The sequence below is a fragment of the Sorex araneus genome, chromosome X (assembly GCF_027595985.1).
Source record: "Sorex araneus isolate mSorAra2 chromosome X, mSorAra2.pri, whole genome shotgun sequence".
In the NCBI taxonomy this organism is placed as follows: domain Eukaryota; kingdom Metazoa; phylum Chordata; class Mammalia; order Eulipotyphla; family Soricidae; genus Sorex; species Sorex araneus.
Window position 1 is genome coordinate 229,519,320 of NC_073313.1, and position 15,799 is coordinate 229,535,118.

General features: G+C 39.8%; 1 pseudogene; it reads right to left on the bottom strand.

Annotated features, from left to right (window-relative positions):
- LOC129400356 (small nucleolar RNA U3) lies at window positions 1–88 on the bottom strand (annotated as a pseudogene).
- Between the last annotated feature and the right edge of the window lie 15,711 nt (window positions 89–15,799).

Genomic DNA, 15,799 nt, shown 5'->3' on the forward strand with positions numbered 1-15,799 from the left:
GGCACTCTTCGGGCTCCCAGGTGCTCTACATGATCAGAGAAATTCTCTAGTAACATACTGTGGAAATGATCCCTGAAAGTATAGTCTTGGTCACTGTTTCTTTTGAGGTACAGAAGCTTCTAAATTTAAGATAGTCCCATTTGTTTATTTCTGTTTCCACTTGTTTGGTCAGTGGTATTTCATCTTTGAAAATATCTTAAGCTTCAATGGCATGGAGGGTTTTGCTGACCTTTTCTTCAATGTACCTTATGGGTTCTGGTCTGATGCTGAGGTCTTTAATCCATTTTGATCTGAATATTGTGCATGGTATTAGGTAGAGGTCTGAGCCCATTTTTTTTTTTGCATGGAGCTGTCCAGTGTTGCCAGCACCATGTGTTAAAAATGCTTCCTTGCTCTACTTCACATTTCTTTCTCCCTTATCGAAGATTAGATGATCAAACATTTGAGGGTGTGTGTAAGGATATTCAACCCTGTTCCATTGCTCTGCAGCTCTGCTTTTGTTCCAATACCATGCTATTATAATTATTACCGCTTTGTAGTAGAGTTTTAGTTTGGGGAAGGTGATGCCTCCCATCTTCTTTTTCCCAAGAATTGCTTTAGCTATTCACGGGGGTCTGTTGTTCCATATAAATTTCAGGAGTGTTTGGTCAATTTCTTTGAAGAATTTCTTGGGTATTCTTATGGGGATTACATTGAAGCTGTATAATGCTTTGGAAAGTATTGCCATTTTGACAATGTTAATTTTCCGAATCCATGAGTAGGGGATGTGTTTCCATTTCCAAGTGTTCTCTTTTATTTCTTGAAGTAGTATTTTGTAGTTATTTTTCTTTTTTTCCCCTTTTTGGGGTCACATTCAGTGATTCTCAAGGGTTACTTCTGGTTCTGCATTCAGGAATCACTCCTGGTGGTGCTTGGGGGACTATATGGGATCCCGGGGATCGCACCTGCGCCGTTCACATGCAAGGCAAATGCCCTACCTACTGTGCTCTCTCTCTAGCCCATTTTATAGTTTTCTTTGTACAGGTTCTTTACCTCCTTAGTTAAGCTGATTCTGAGGTGTTTGATTTTCTGAGGTATGAGTGTGAACGGGATTGCTTTTTTTATATCGCTTTCTTCTCACTGTTATTATTTGCATATAGGAAAGCCATGGACTTTGGGGTCTTAGTTTTATAGCCTGTGACTTTACTTTACAAGTCTATTGTTTCTAGGAGCTTCTTGGTAGAGGCTTTAAGGTTCTCTAAATATAGCATCATATCATATGCAAATAGTGAGAGCTTGATTTTTTCCTTTCCTATCTGTATGCCATTAATATTTTTCTCTTGCCTAACTGTTATTGCAAGTACTTCCAGTACTATATTGAATAGAAGTGGTGAGATTGGGCATCCACCAATTTGTATTTAAAAGTGGACAACACTGGGGTCACTCCTATAACAGTGCAACTGAGGCATAACTAATAATCCTATATTGCTTTTCTCTTTCCTTTGTATCATTTGTATGGTTTATTTTGCAATGTCCTTTTTGTATAGACACAGGAAGACAATTGATGCTGTGTTATGTAACATGGGAGTTATTTGACCCCCAAATAATATTTTCTCCTGGGCATCCATATTTACTTGACTTAAGCCTTAGTTGACCTTAGTTCCTAGCATTCCAAGAGCATGGTCCCAGTGAGGGAATGATGGACCCAGAACAAACTGTGAGCTACCCTGCATCAAAATGGGCCAGGCCAACTGCCATAATACTTAACTATAAGAGCATGGTCATGGACAAACTCTGTCATGACACAAAAGAGGTAACTGAATAAGAACCTTGCTGGGGTTAGGAAGACTAACCTGGCCTGAGGGCTGTGGTCTGGAATATATATTGAGATGTCCTCAGGAAGAAACAAACTTTAAGCTTGATATATTTCTTAATGTGCTTATACAAAATGACATCGCTAGAAATATTAGAAGTAAATTTATCACAACTATTTAAGTGGATTACTAGCTGAGCAAAGAAGAAAACAACACACCCCTGGATGGAATCCTCCCTTGAGAGAGCAATCTGGAGTAATCGCCTTAGATGAGATTTTGTCCTTGAATTAATCTCCTGGAGAAATGGCCTTACCTCTTTTTGTTTATTTGTTAATGTTCAGCCCCACCTTTGTATCCTGCCCTATATGATTTTTGTATTAACTATGCTGTAAGGGGCTGGGGCGGTTGCCAAGGGGGTCAGAGGTGAGGGAGTGAGATGGTCATATGGTCAAAAGCTCAGAAGAGTCATAAGGTCAGATTAGAGGGGGTCAGATAGAGAGAGACAACAACAGAAGAACTACAAAGATAGAAGACAAAGGCAGAGAAATATAGAGGCAGTAGACTGAAGAAGACAATGGTAGCAGACTACCAAGACTGGAGAGGAGAGACTGAGACTAGACACCAAGAGACCAGAGGAGAGACTACCGAGATGAGAGTCAGAGACAGAGACAGAGACTAGAGAGAGAGATAGAAAAGAGCACAATAGCACAAATAGAAGCAGAGCACAAAGGAAGAAGATAGAGAGCACAACAAAGAAGAGAAGACAACAAGAAGAAGAGGAGGAAACTAGACTTTGGAGACTTTGAAGTCCGAGAGGAGACTAGGATGATGGAACTCTGATGACCGAGACTACGGCAGTAACCACGACTACGACTGCACCGTAAAAAGAGAGATCGGATGATTCCAGGGAGTCCGGCTGTCCCGTATGCTTTGCCCACCATCCACCGAGTGCCACTTCCGCGTCCTGCCTGCGTCTGGCCTGCGCATGGGCCTGCCTTTGCAACAGCCCACCATCACTATTTCCTATTTCTTATGTATTGTGTTGGTGAGTGTGAAAACTCACAAGTGCCTACACATCATAGTCATAAAGCCATTGACTCAGGGACCTTCAAGGATCTGTGATATTTTAGCAAGTTAGCATGAAGCTTGTAAGTTATGTGCCCTTAATAGTTCTTGGATCACCCTAGATCTGGGGTAGCAGGCAATATGTCATGTCCTATAATCATATTTTCATCATGGAGGAGCAGAATCAGGGGTTAAAGGCTGCCAAGGACTTAGGTAGAGCATTATAGACTATTTGATGGCCTAGATCATCTGCAGAATGCTACTGGGAGAAATGATACATTTCTGTTATCTCCCAAGAGTCAAACCATTTCTCCAATAGGCTTTCAGAAATGCATACAGGGAGATTTGGTTTTCTTTCTTTCCTTCTTTCTTTCTTTCTTTCTTTCTTTCTCGTCTTTCTTTCTTTCTTTCTTTCTTTCTTTCTTTCTTTCTTTCTTTCTTTCTTTCTTTCTTTCTTTCTTTCTTTCTTTCTCTTCCTCCTTCCTTCCTTCCTTCCTTCCTTCCTTCCTTCCTTCCTTCCTTCCTTCCTTCCTTCCTTCCTTCCTTCCTTCCTTCCTTTTCTTTCTTTCTCTCTCTTTCTTTCTCTCTTTCTTTCTCTCTCTCTTTCTTTCTTTCTTTCTTTCTTTCTTTCTTTCTTTCTTTCTTTCTTTCTTTCTTTCTTTCTTTCTTTCTTTCTTTCTTTCTTTCTTTCTTTCTTTCTTTCTTTCTTTCTTTCTTTCTTTCTTTCTTTCTTTCTTTCTTTCTCTCTTGCTTTGTTATACCCGGCGATGCATAGGGGTTACTCCTGGCTCTTTATTCAGGAATTACTCCTGGCAGTGCTCAGGGCTCCATATGGGATGCTGGGAATAGAACCTGGGTCGGTTGCATGCAAGGCAAATGGCTTACCCGCTGTGCTATTGCTCCAGCCCCATACAGGGAGATTTGGATTGACAGAATAATGAGGAGAGAAAAACATGGAAACTGCTAACATATTAATACCTGGGACAAAGTGTGCTAAATGGTCACACTGAAATGCATCTATCCCCAACAAATGCCAATAGCATCACCATTTATAAACTTTTTACTGTGGTGTGTGGCTCTTCCACCAAATTTGAAAAGAATTTCAGCAGAAGATGCAGGCCTCTGTCCTGGAACTTTGCAAGTCCCATCTGGATGTCTTTCCTTCTCAAAGGTCCTGCAACAGATAAGGGTTCCCTTTGTGGGGGGTATTTTGCTGGTACCTGAGTGGAACCATCAGCAGTCAGACACTCCCTATTACATCACTAGTTCTCTCAATGTACTCTAGTTTATGATGGATTGTCAATAAATAAGTACTTAATCCTTTAGGTAGTTTTTAAAACTTTGACATTGAAACAATTTCTCCAACTATGTGAATAATAGCTGAGTCACACATCTTTACTGAACTCTTGCAAGACAATGTGCTAGGTGCTGGAGAAATAAAAATGGTTGAAATATGGTTTCTTCCTATAGAGATCTCACAGCTCTTCAGGGGAAAAGATATGTCTACATCTGCAAAGAATCACAGCAGAACACATTAAAACAGAAAAAAATCTGTCATTACATGAATATTTTATTCTTAGTATTTGGTATCAATCAGCCACCAAGAAGTCACAGAAAATTATTTTCAAGTGTATTTTGGCATAATTAGGGCACAGATGTCTTCATTCTAGTACAATAATTCTTAGAAAAGAACCACAGAGAAAATGGATATAGATGAAGATACAAACAAGTAGCTATTCCAAATGAAAATATGAGAATCAGAATTTATTTATTTATTTATTTATTTTAAATTTATTTATTTATTTATTTATTTATTTTAGACTTCTTTTTTTTTATTTTTTAAATTTATTTATTTTTAATTAGAGAATCACCGTGAGGGTACAGTTACAGATTTATACACTTTTGTGCTTATACTTCCCTCATACAAAGTTTGGGAACCCATCCCTTCACCAGTGCCCATTCTCCACCACCCGTAAACCCAGTGTCCCTCCCACCCTCCCCAATCCCATCTCCCCCCCACCCCACCCTGCCACTGTGGCAAGGCATTCCCTTCTGTTTTCTCTCTCTAATTAGCTGTTGTGGTTTGCAATAAAGGTGTTGAGTGGCCGCTGTGCTCAGTCTCTAGCCCTCATTCAGCCCGCAACTCCCTTCCCCCACATGGCCTTCGACTACAATGTAGTTGGTGATCGCTTCTCTGAGTTGACCTTTCCCCGGAACGTGAGGCCAGCCTCGAAGCCATGGAGTCAACCTCCTGGTACTTATTTCTACAGTTCTTGGGTGTTAGTCTCCCACTCTGTTATTCTATATACCATAGATGAGTGCAATCTTTCTATGTCTGTCTCTCTCTTTCTGACTCATTTCACTCAGCATGAAACTTTTCATGCCCATCCACTTGACTACAAAATTCTTGACCTCCTTTTTTCTAACAGCTGCATAGTATTCCATTGTATAGATGTACCAAAGTTTCCTCAACCAGTCATCCGTTCTGGGGCATTCGGTTTTTTTCCAGATTCTGGCTATTGTAAACAGTGCTGCGATGAACATACATGTGCAGATGTTGTTTCGATTGTACTTTTTTGCCTCTCTGGGATATATTCCCAGCAGTGGTATTGCTGGGTCAAATGGGAATTCAATATCTAATTTTTTGAGAGTCGTCCAAATTGTTTTCCAGAATAATCCAGTATGAACTGGGTTGAAAGGACATTCGTTGCAAAAGAAGAAAATCCACCCATTATCTTCTCTACCTTCTTGAGGTTTGGCCTGAAAAAGAAAAGCTGGGGCCTGGCTAGAATATTTGATGCAGCACAAGAACCACATCTGAAGTGTGAACATCTCCCAGAGACCCATTAAAGCTTCTAGATCCCATGTCCCTTTCCTTGACAGTTCAACGTAATTGTGAATATTTATACCTTACTTTCCCTTGGCATGAAACTAAGATTGAGGTCTTTTACTAGGTGTTGAAAATAGGAATGCACCTTTTTTTCAGGAAAAAAGAAATGTCTATTACAAATGATGAGCTATAGAAAGAAAATGAACAAAGTTCTTTTCAAAGAAAAATACTGATTAAAGGGTCCAGATGCATGGCTCAAGTGCTGGAGCACATGCTGTGCATGCAAGAAGTTTGTGTTTGATCCTGCCACACTGTTCTCCAAGCCACCACCAGAAGTGTCCCACAAGCATAGAGCTAGAATTAGCCCCTGAGCATAGAGTGGTCCAAAACCAAACCAAACCAAGACAGGGGCTGAAGCACCCCTTGTCCCCCGCAGTTCTATACCATCTGCTGAGTGAGCTGAGCTGTCATGCCTTTTCTATAGTAGAGTTTGGGGTGTTTTTTTTTCCCAGACATGGGTTTTTTAGCTTTCATCTAGAAAATGAATACATAGGAGCTGGAGAAAGTGCTCTTTTATCATCTCATTCTTATTGCTGCATTTCACTTTTTTGTTTGTTTTTGGACACATCTGGTGATGCTTAAGGCTTTCTCCAGGCTCTGCACTTAGGTTACACAGGTCAGCTGTATGGAAAGCAAGCGCCTTAATTCCTATAGTGCTGGGCGGGAGATTAAATCTGGATCTGCTATGTTCAAGGCAAATATTTTGCCCACTGCTATCAATTCCATCTTAACTGGGAAAAAATTGTGTGCTGATCTTGCAAACGCATTAGATATCAAGTGGATAAACTCAATGTATATGTAATATAAGGTTATTTAGAAATGTAGAATGTTGCATGTATCATTTTCTAAATATACATTTGATTGTCCTTCTGGAAGCAAGTAATATTGATCAGATGCACCCAGAATCTAGCCATTAGGCTAGCAAAATTCTCCTCTTTGTGGAGGATCTCTAAGCCCAAATAAACATTGCTTTATTGTTTATGTAAAGGCTTACATAATGTCATATTTTAAAGGGAGAAGCAATCATTATAGATAACTAAGAAATATTGACTTGGGTATTCAACAGAGCAGTACATTTTATGTTAATACTCAAAAAACCGAGGTTTTGGGGGAAAGTGTGGCACTTTCATGACCACCCACACCACTTAATTTAAATCATTCTGGAGTTGTGGGCATAAGCAAGGTAACTGAGGAGATACCAGAAAAGAAAAATAAGATTCTTCCCAAGATTCTCCAGAGGAAGTGCCACCTTGCCTGTTGCCTGATTTTGCTTCATTGGTACTAGTTCTAGACACATGGCTTCAAAAGTATGAGAGAATAAATTTATTTTCTTGTTTAAAATATTTCAAACTTTTAATTTTGATATATTACCTATAGGTAACCATCCAGAACTCATGGCTGCTTCTTCCGGAAGGGAGCATAAAATGGGGCCTTCATAGCCATGCCACCAGACTCTGCGCCAGTCTGTTTTCATTGGGGGTGCCCCAGAGGGAGGCGGGTGAGAACCCTCCCCTCCCCAAGGGACCCAGCCCCAGCAGCCGACCTCCACTACCCAACCGCCGCCACGCTCCAGGCCACTTTCCACATGCTCAAGCAGAGCCACACTCATGAGTGAACATATTCCTGAATATCATCATAGAAGGAAATATATATATTTTATTTTTATATACTAATATATATTAAAGTATATAATATATTAAAAATATATTATATATATGCCTCTTGGAGAGTCCGGCAAGCTACCAAGAGTATCCTGCCCACACAGCAGAGCCTGGCAAGCTCCCCATGGCATATTTGATATGCCAAAAACAGTAACAATAACAGGTCTCATTCCCCTGACCCTGAAAGAGCCTCCAATCATTGGGAAAGATGAGTAAGGAGAGGCTGCTAAAATGTCAGGGCTGGGAGGAATGGAGAGTTACTGGTGCCCGCTAGAGTAAATCAATGAACAATGGGATGACAGTGATACAATGATACCTATAGGGAACTGATACAAGGGATACTAGTGAGGATACTAGACCAATTATAAAAGAGGAAGATCAATTCACTAATTTGGTCTTAGTGCTTACAACATGCCATGGAAAGACCTAGAAGCTAGAACTAAAACTTTTATTCCCTTTGAATAAAGGTGGAGCTTCTACTATCCAATTCATAATACTAAATGGGATTGGCTTGATTAAAGTCTGAGGTCTTAGGTAAAATTTGGTACTTTAAATGCCTTTGTGATATGAAATTAATGAGAAAAGACAAGAATATATCTAAGACTAGTGATTAAGATGTTATGAGTCACATAAATTTGTAATAAGCCATATATTTTAACCCATTAATGAAATTGTGAAGGAAACACCATTTTTAAAAATATTACTTAAATGATGAGCTTCATCCAGAAATTAATTTGTTGAAAAATTCAGACATCTGGGTTTTGTGACTGAAATCTCCAGTTTTCACAGGGTCCCTCCATCTCCCAGTACTTGCAGAAGCCCAGAAGCCATGCATGTGCCCCAAAGCTGCCAGTCAGGTAAGAATTTAACTCCATCACATCCTAGAGTTCACAGTCACAATTTTGGCCGCACAACATCTCAAGCTCTACAACAATGATAAAGCAGGAGCAGCACACCAGATTGGATGACATGTAATGTTGAAAGAAACCAATCTCAATTAACAAAATATAAACACAGAAGGCTTGACCTGTAACATCTTAGTAATCTCTTACACAAGACCTTAAGAGCACCATCATGAGATACAACAATCTTCACTAACTTTTTTCTAAGGAAACATTTTTTGATCATCCTTTAAGCAAATTATTTTTAACAAGCAATGTAAAATTAATTATTGAGGACCTACTATGGGGGCAGGCTCAAGGTGGTTGGGAAAATTGAAAATAATGGTGGTGGGAAGGTGCAATGGTGATGTGATTGGTGTTTGTATATTGAATGCTTCTAACAAATCATCATGAACAACTTGTAAACCACAGTGTTTAAATAAAGTATAAGGGGAAAATAAAAATTTTAAAAATTACCCAAATGTCCAGGAGCATATTTTGCTTGATAAAGGCAGTAGTCTCAGAGAAGGAGAATTTTGAGGACAACTTAACAAAAATTTTTTTGGGATATTTTTTGGCACAATGGCTAAATGATTATTTTCCTAAATGCTATTCATCAACTATGATCTTTGAAATAGTCAGGTGAGTCTTTATCTGGGAAAAATAAAACACCTAACCCCTAAACAAAGCCTGTAAAAGAATGGTTAATTTCAAGTATTCTGGGATCTCTTTAGTACTCTACATACAGTGCTATCCAATTATTTCAAACAAAATAGGATATCTTTTTTCCCTTCAAAAATATATTCTGTAATTTTGACCTTGGGAATCTCAGTAGCAGAGATAATTTCACTTTGATCTTCCAATAATAAGGCCCAAGTGGCAATGGAGATTCTAGGTTTCCGCTAAAAATATGTACTAATGTTTGTTCTCAAATTCTACTTCTAAAATTTGGGTTTCTTAAAATCTTCTGATTCTGTTGTGAAATAGTTCATATATATATTGAGAACAAGTCCATTGTCAAAACTAGTTTTCTGTGGTTTGCCTGTACATCCACTTAATGATATATTTTGAAGAGAAGTAATCTTTAATTTTGAACACACTTACAAATTTTAACTGTATACAGGTGTGCGATGAACAATACTTATAACATTTCCATCACCCTTCCAAATTCCCTGCAGCTCCTTTTGAATTCAATTCCCTTATTACATAACCATCTTATTTTCTGTCTCTATAGTTTTTCTTTTCCTGTCTTATGAGTGGAAAGCAATAATAGTATTTTTCACTAAGCAAATCCATTAATATTACCTCATGTGTCAGCTGTTCACTAATTTTTTTGCCAATACTCCATTTTATAGAAGTTCCACAATTTGTGTGTATGTGGGGGGAAAATACACCGTTCTGGACAATGAGATGGAGATGGAAATTCCTAAGGGTGAGAAAAGAAGACTATTTCTAAGTGAAAGGCACAGTTCCTTTTGTTATTTCTCCCTACTTCCTTGCAGAATAAAAACATGTAGAAACCAATTTGTATTAATTTTCCTCTTCTAAAAGTACATCTAATTTAAGTTGAGCCTTAGAAGACCAAAATTTATACATTTGCTGTTTCATTAGGGAATTTCTAGGACTTAGTTTCTCTAATCGGGTGAATTGAAGCACTGTCGGACATAGAGCCATGGCAGCAGTGTGCACAGTGGCTCATCCACTGTGGGGTTCTGTCAGCCAACCACTGGGTGACCTGGTATTCAGCACAAGTGCTCGACCTGGCACAGACCCTCTGAGATAGGGTCCAGCTCTGCCAGCTGCTCAACAACCTCTGGGCGCACTCCATCAACCTCAAGAAGATCAACCTGAGGCCGTAGATATCCCAGGTGCTGCCCAGAGATGCAGGCAGGTGCTTGTTTGTCAGTGTGCAGATTGTTACAACATGCCAGTCAACCAAAAGCTTACATTCGGTAGACTGGGAACACCTGTAAAGGCTATCAGAGGCCGCCCCAAAAGCCTCTGTCCCTCATGGAGAGCCCAGCAAGCTACCGAGAGTATCCCACCTGAGATGGAAGAGCCTGGCAAGCTACCCGTGGCATACCTGATATGCCAAAAATAATAACAATGACGGTCTGCATTCCCCTGATCCTGAAAGAAACCCCAAATACACCATCGGGCTACACTAAAACGTGACAGGGACAAATGGAGACGTTACTGGTGCCTGCTCAAGCAAACCAATGAACAACAGGATGACAAGTGACAGTGACAGTGACAGTAAAGATGTAAAAATCATTGGATAGCATTTGGTTCTTGACAACTTCAAAGTTTTATACTGGACTTTCTACATGAAGATTTTGCTTAATAACTGTCAACTTTTGTGTTGCTTGCAAATTGATCCCAATGAAAACAGCATGTGTGAATGATTGTGTGTGTGTATGTAAAAGATAGCTGGAAATATAGATAAGTCAAGCTATCAAGGAATTTTGGCTATATTGTAGAAAATAAAATAAAACATGGAGATTTAGATTTCAAAAATGGAGGTAATATAATGACTATTAAAATGACAATGGGAAAATAATGTACAGGATAGAAGTGAAGTGGATGAGATAAGAAGACGAGATCATTTATGAAGCTTCAGTGAAATCAGGAATACTAATGATAATCTAACTTTAGATTCTAAACCTAGATGGGAGTAGGGAAGGAGTGAACTAATATAAGAGTGACCATAATGTGCTTAGCAATTTAAAGCTTAGCAACTAATAGAATGTAGTAGGCAAGAAAGAAATGATCAAAATGAATAGGTTTTCAAGTTAAGTAACTGGGATGACTTAATAAATATTACACTTGATCTTAGCCAAAAGGTTGAGAAGTGATGGGGATGACTTAAAACAAAAGCAAAACAAAAGAACAATAATTAGTGACGTAAATTGTAAGGTTAAGTTTCAACAATGAGTTGAAAATGAGTTTCTAAGGCTTGGAGAACACCAGAGATTGGAGGGATAGAAAGAAAAAAACATTTAATTTCTCAAACACCTACTATGTGCCAGGTATATGTGATAAAAGGTGCCATTTAATTTTAACCTACAATTTAGTAGTATTCTTAGCCATAATTTATGAATGACGACACAATCTCAGAATAGATGTATTGTCACAGATTCAGCAATTTACACGTGGACTGGAGTTCTTACAGCAAGCATGTCTGACTAAAAAAGTCAGAATAGAAAAAAAAATAGAAAAAAATCATAGAAAGAATAAGGAGATGTTTGGGAGAAAGTGTTTGGAAACATTTTCCCACAGGGCAAAAAGATTATGTAGAAAGATCAGAGAACATTTAGAGATGATGGAAAATAAATTAATATTTTTATATACTGCTATTCAGAAGAACTTTCTTAGACAATTTAAAGTTTGTACTATGGGAAAATTGCTTAATTTCTATAAGGCTACTTCCTTTACAATGTAGGGATAATAATCCTTCCTCTAAGGGCTTTGTGTGGTGAATGAGAATCTGAATGTGAAAGTGTCTGGCATGGATTCTGGTACAACAGATACTCACCGAATGTTTGCTAAAAGGAAAAAAGATAATGACAAAGCAGTCTGTACAAAACCATAGTACAGAGCTGGGGTGGGGGGTGTTAGTAAATGAAATTGCTCATAGTTCTAGTTTTCTTATGATTTCTTTTCCTCAAAAGTTATTATAACATATATTTTTTTGTTTAGTGTAGTTTATTTTGGGGTCAAGACCCAGCTATGCTCAGGGCTTACTCCTGACTCTGCACTCAGAAATTGCTCCTGATGGTACTCAGAGGACCACATTGAACTCAACTCAGCCACTTGCAAGACAAATGCTCTATTCACTGTACTGTTGCTCCGGCTCTCAAATTACAGCATATATTTCTGACTAAAGATTCCATTCTTTCATTTTTTTTTCTTCCTTTTTGGTCACACCTGGCAGTGTTCTAGGGTTACTCCTGGCTCTGCACTCAGGAATTACTCTAGGTGGTGCTCAGCGGACCATACGGGATGTTGGGGATTGAACCCGGGTCAGCTACATGCAAGGATCCATGCATTTAACATGCAAGAATGTTATATTCTAAGCAAGAAATTTAGAAATTTGTTTTGTTTTGGAGCCACACCCACGGGTGTTCAGGTCTCTCCCAGGTGTTTGGAGAGCCATACAGTGCAGGGTGCCACCAGTATTCCCACACACAAAATATGCGTTCAGCCCACTGAGCTGTCTCACCATCCCCCATAGATTTTTTAAACACTTTTAAGAAACAAACTTCAATATTAAAATGCTCTACCAGCTTAATTCCTGTCTACCCTGTCCAATAGATTGCAACTGAGGAATTATAGTTATGACATTTAAATCGCCCCACTCAATATATTCAGTCCTAGAATGTTTCTAAGAGCATGCCATGCATGAGTGAGGCTTTATTTCTCTCCCATTTCACCCCATGAAGCCTACCAGGGAATTGATATATCATGAATATGTTCATGTTTCTGCATGGTTTGGCTTCTCAAGCAAAGGAAATCGCCAATCTATAAAGTCCCTTTTCACTAGAAACATTTTGTCCTCAAAGTTCCCCTTTCCCTTATTTCATGTTTGTTGGAGCCACATATTTACAATTTATAGGGAGATAAAATCTGGAGCCATCTCTTTACAACCGAAGGACCAAAAAGCTTTTGAGAGCAAAGGCATCTTTTCTCTCAAAAGAGGAGGAGGGCAATATGTAGCTTATATAATCTCCCAGATTCACAATTCAGGGTTCCTCTTATGCGAAACAAAACATATATACGTGTGCATGACTCACCTGACTCCGTTTAAAGTGCCCTCAAGGGGGAAGAATGGCATAAAAAGAATTGATGTGGTCATTGCTTTAAGTAAAAATAGCCTATTTCTGATCCAGAAACACCATTGTTTTTGCTATCAAAGACAACTTCAACAGTCCACAAAATATGTTCTAAATTTTCTCCAATAAGATTATGTTTAAGTTTTATGCAGGCTGTATCTTTTAACTAAGACAATGCCAACTATTACAAAACTAAAATAAAAATTGCCCCCAAGCATTTTATCCCCAGCACTGTATTGTCCGTGTCTGCTGAATATACAGGGGATTTATGAATATGGAGGGAATGCTTGTTATAATACGTAAGAAAAAAATTTCAGATGTAATTAAGGTTCACCTTGAATTAATCAAAATGGAAATGATCTCAGTACCTCTCAACTCATAAGGTCTCTAAATTTGGATCAAAGGTGAAGTTTTATAAAAGGAATTATCTTACTGGTCTTTATTGAAGAAATAAACTGCCATTTTATGAAGGATCATGTAGCAGGAATCATATGGAGAATTTAAGACAGAAATGTTCGCTGTAGAAAATGTAAGAAAGCAGGAACATTAGCTCTTAACAGCCAGAATTAATTTCATACAGGTTAGTAGTCCTGGTTGTTGCCTTCATTTCAAAATTATGATTTTTAGCAAAGAACCCAATTCATCTACACCCACTCTGACCTACAGAGCTATAAGAAAACAAATTTTGTTAGGTTGGCAAAACATAACATATATAGCATATATATGCTGCCCAAGCCCAAATGCTGCTTGTGCCCATGTGGCTGAGCACGTGTTGCCTGCATCTCCCCTTTTGAGATCTGTACTTTCATGCTTTTGTGTCTAATGCTGGAATGTGTGGAGGGGCTCTCTCTGCCCTTGGAGAAGCCTGTGTTCTCTCTAGAGCAAATTTCTCTCTCTCTCTCTCTCTCTCTCTCTCTCTCTCTCTCTCTTTCTCTCTCTCTCTCCATTCTCTCCCACTTTTCTCTTCATCCTTCCCTTCAAAAACCCTCCAAATAAAATCTATTTACTTCGCTGCTTGTCTACTCCTGAAATTCCTTTTCTGTGAGCGAGACAAGAACCCAAGAACTCTGGGTTCCGGATGGCAGTGGCGGATCAGGAGAAAGTGACCGTCTTCTCCTCCCCACTTCCCATGAGCCACCCGTGGGGCCTACTGACATCATCTTCTCTATTCCAACTGCCTTCTTCCCCAGCTCATGAGACAGGCTGCCAACATGGAGCAATTTTACTGGCCCTTGAGGACAGTGCGTCCTTGGCAAGGGCAGACAGAGGCTGTTGAAGTTTCCCAGTTCAGTCCCTTGAGTCAAGCAAACCTGGGTTTGAGCCTTTGAGCCTTGGTTAGCTTGTGAAGCATTTCAGGCAAGTCTGCAAGCCGGGGTGAGGGAGACGAGCCAGGCCAGGAGAGAAGGCCCTGTGTGGGCGAGGGAGAGGACGCCGGGCAGGGAGGCAAGCTCTGCATCCAGAACCCGAGCCACAGCTGATCTGTGCCACTGGGGAAACCAAACCAAATGCAAACCATGCTGACCTCTGTCCAGTAGCTAAGAAGGCCATTGAGGATACATGTTATCTTCTAGAATTTGGGGCATAATTTAGGAGATGGTTAATTAACCTAAGTGATGTGGCAGAATCTCCTGCCCTCGCACCAGGCTCTCTTCACCGGGGCCCCCGCAGAGGGGGGTAGGTTAAGTTTCCCTCCCTGCCCCATGCAGAGCCTGAGCAGCCTAAAACCACCATATAATTTTATGGTAATTAATATATATATACATATATATATATATACATATATATATATCCAGCCACAGCCAAGCTCAAGGCCACTTTCCACACACTTGGACGAGACTCATGCGTGAAGGAACCGGCAGATGAACCCAGGTGTGCGGGACCTGGGGCTGAGATCTCCAAGCCTGCTTGGATAGGGACTGGTCCTCTTCCACCCAGATCCCCAGTTTTCCAGTAGCTTGGCAGTCACACCCACAAACTGCTCCCGGTGTAATCTCTTCAATGGCCAAAATCCAGAGACTATAAAACAAAGATCCTGGATGAGAGCGATGCAGAATCTCGCACGGCAGAGCCTGGCAAGCTACCCATGGTGTATTCGATATGCCAAAAACAGTAACAATAATGTGCCTCATTCCCCTGACCCTGAACGTGACAGGGATGAATGGAGACATTACTGGTGCTGACTCGAGCAAATTGATGAGCAACCGGACGGCTGTGATACAGTGATGTATTTGGAAAGGGAGTGAGGATAAAGTAGGAGTTATATAAATAAAGAAAAACTAGTAGAAAAGGTCTGTGAGGTTTCATGCTGTATACTTCAGTGGCTTCTATAATGAGGTGCTTTCAAGTAATCCTTTAATTACCCAATGGAAATATTAAAATTCACAGTTAAATATATTGGACTGGAGCAATAGCACAGTGGGTAGGCCGTGTGCCTTGCATGCAGCTGACCGGAGTTTGATTCTTCTGTCCCTCTCAGAGAGCCTGGCAAGCTACTGAGAATTTCTCGCCCACACGGCAGAGCCTGGCAAGCTCCCCTGGCGTATTCGATATACCAAAAACAGTAACAAAAAGTCTCACAATGGAGACATTACTGGTGCCCACTCGAGCAAATAGATGAGCAGCGATACAGAAAGTGATACAGTTGAATATATTCACATTTAAATATATACTTTGGTTA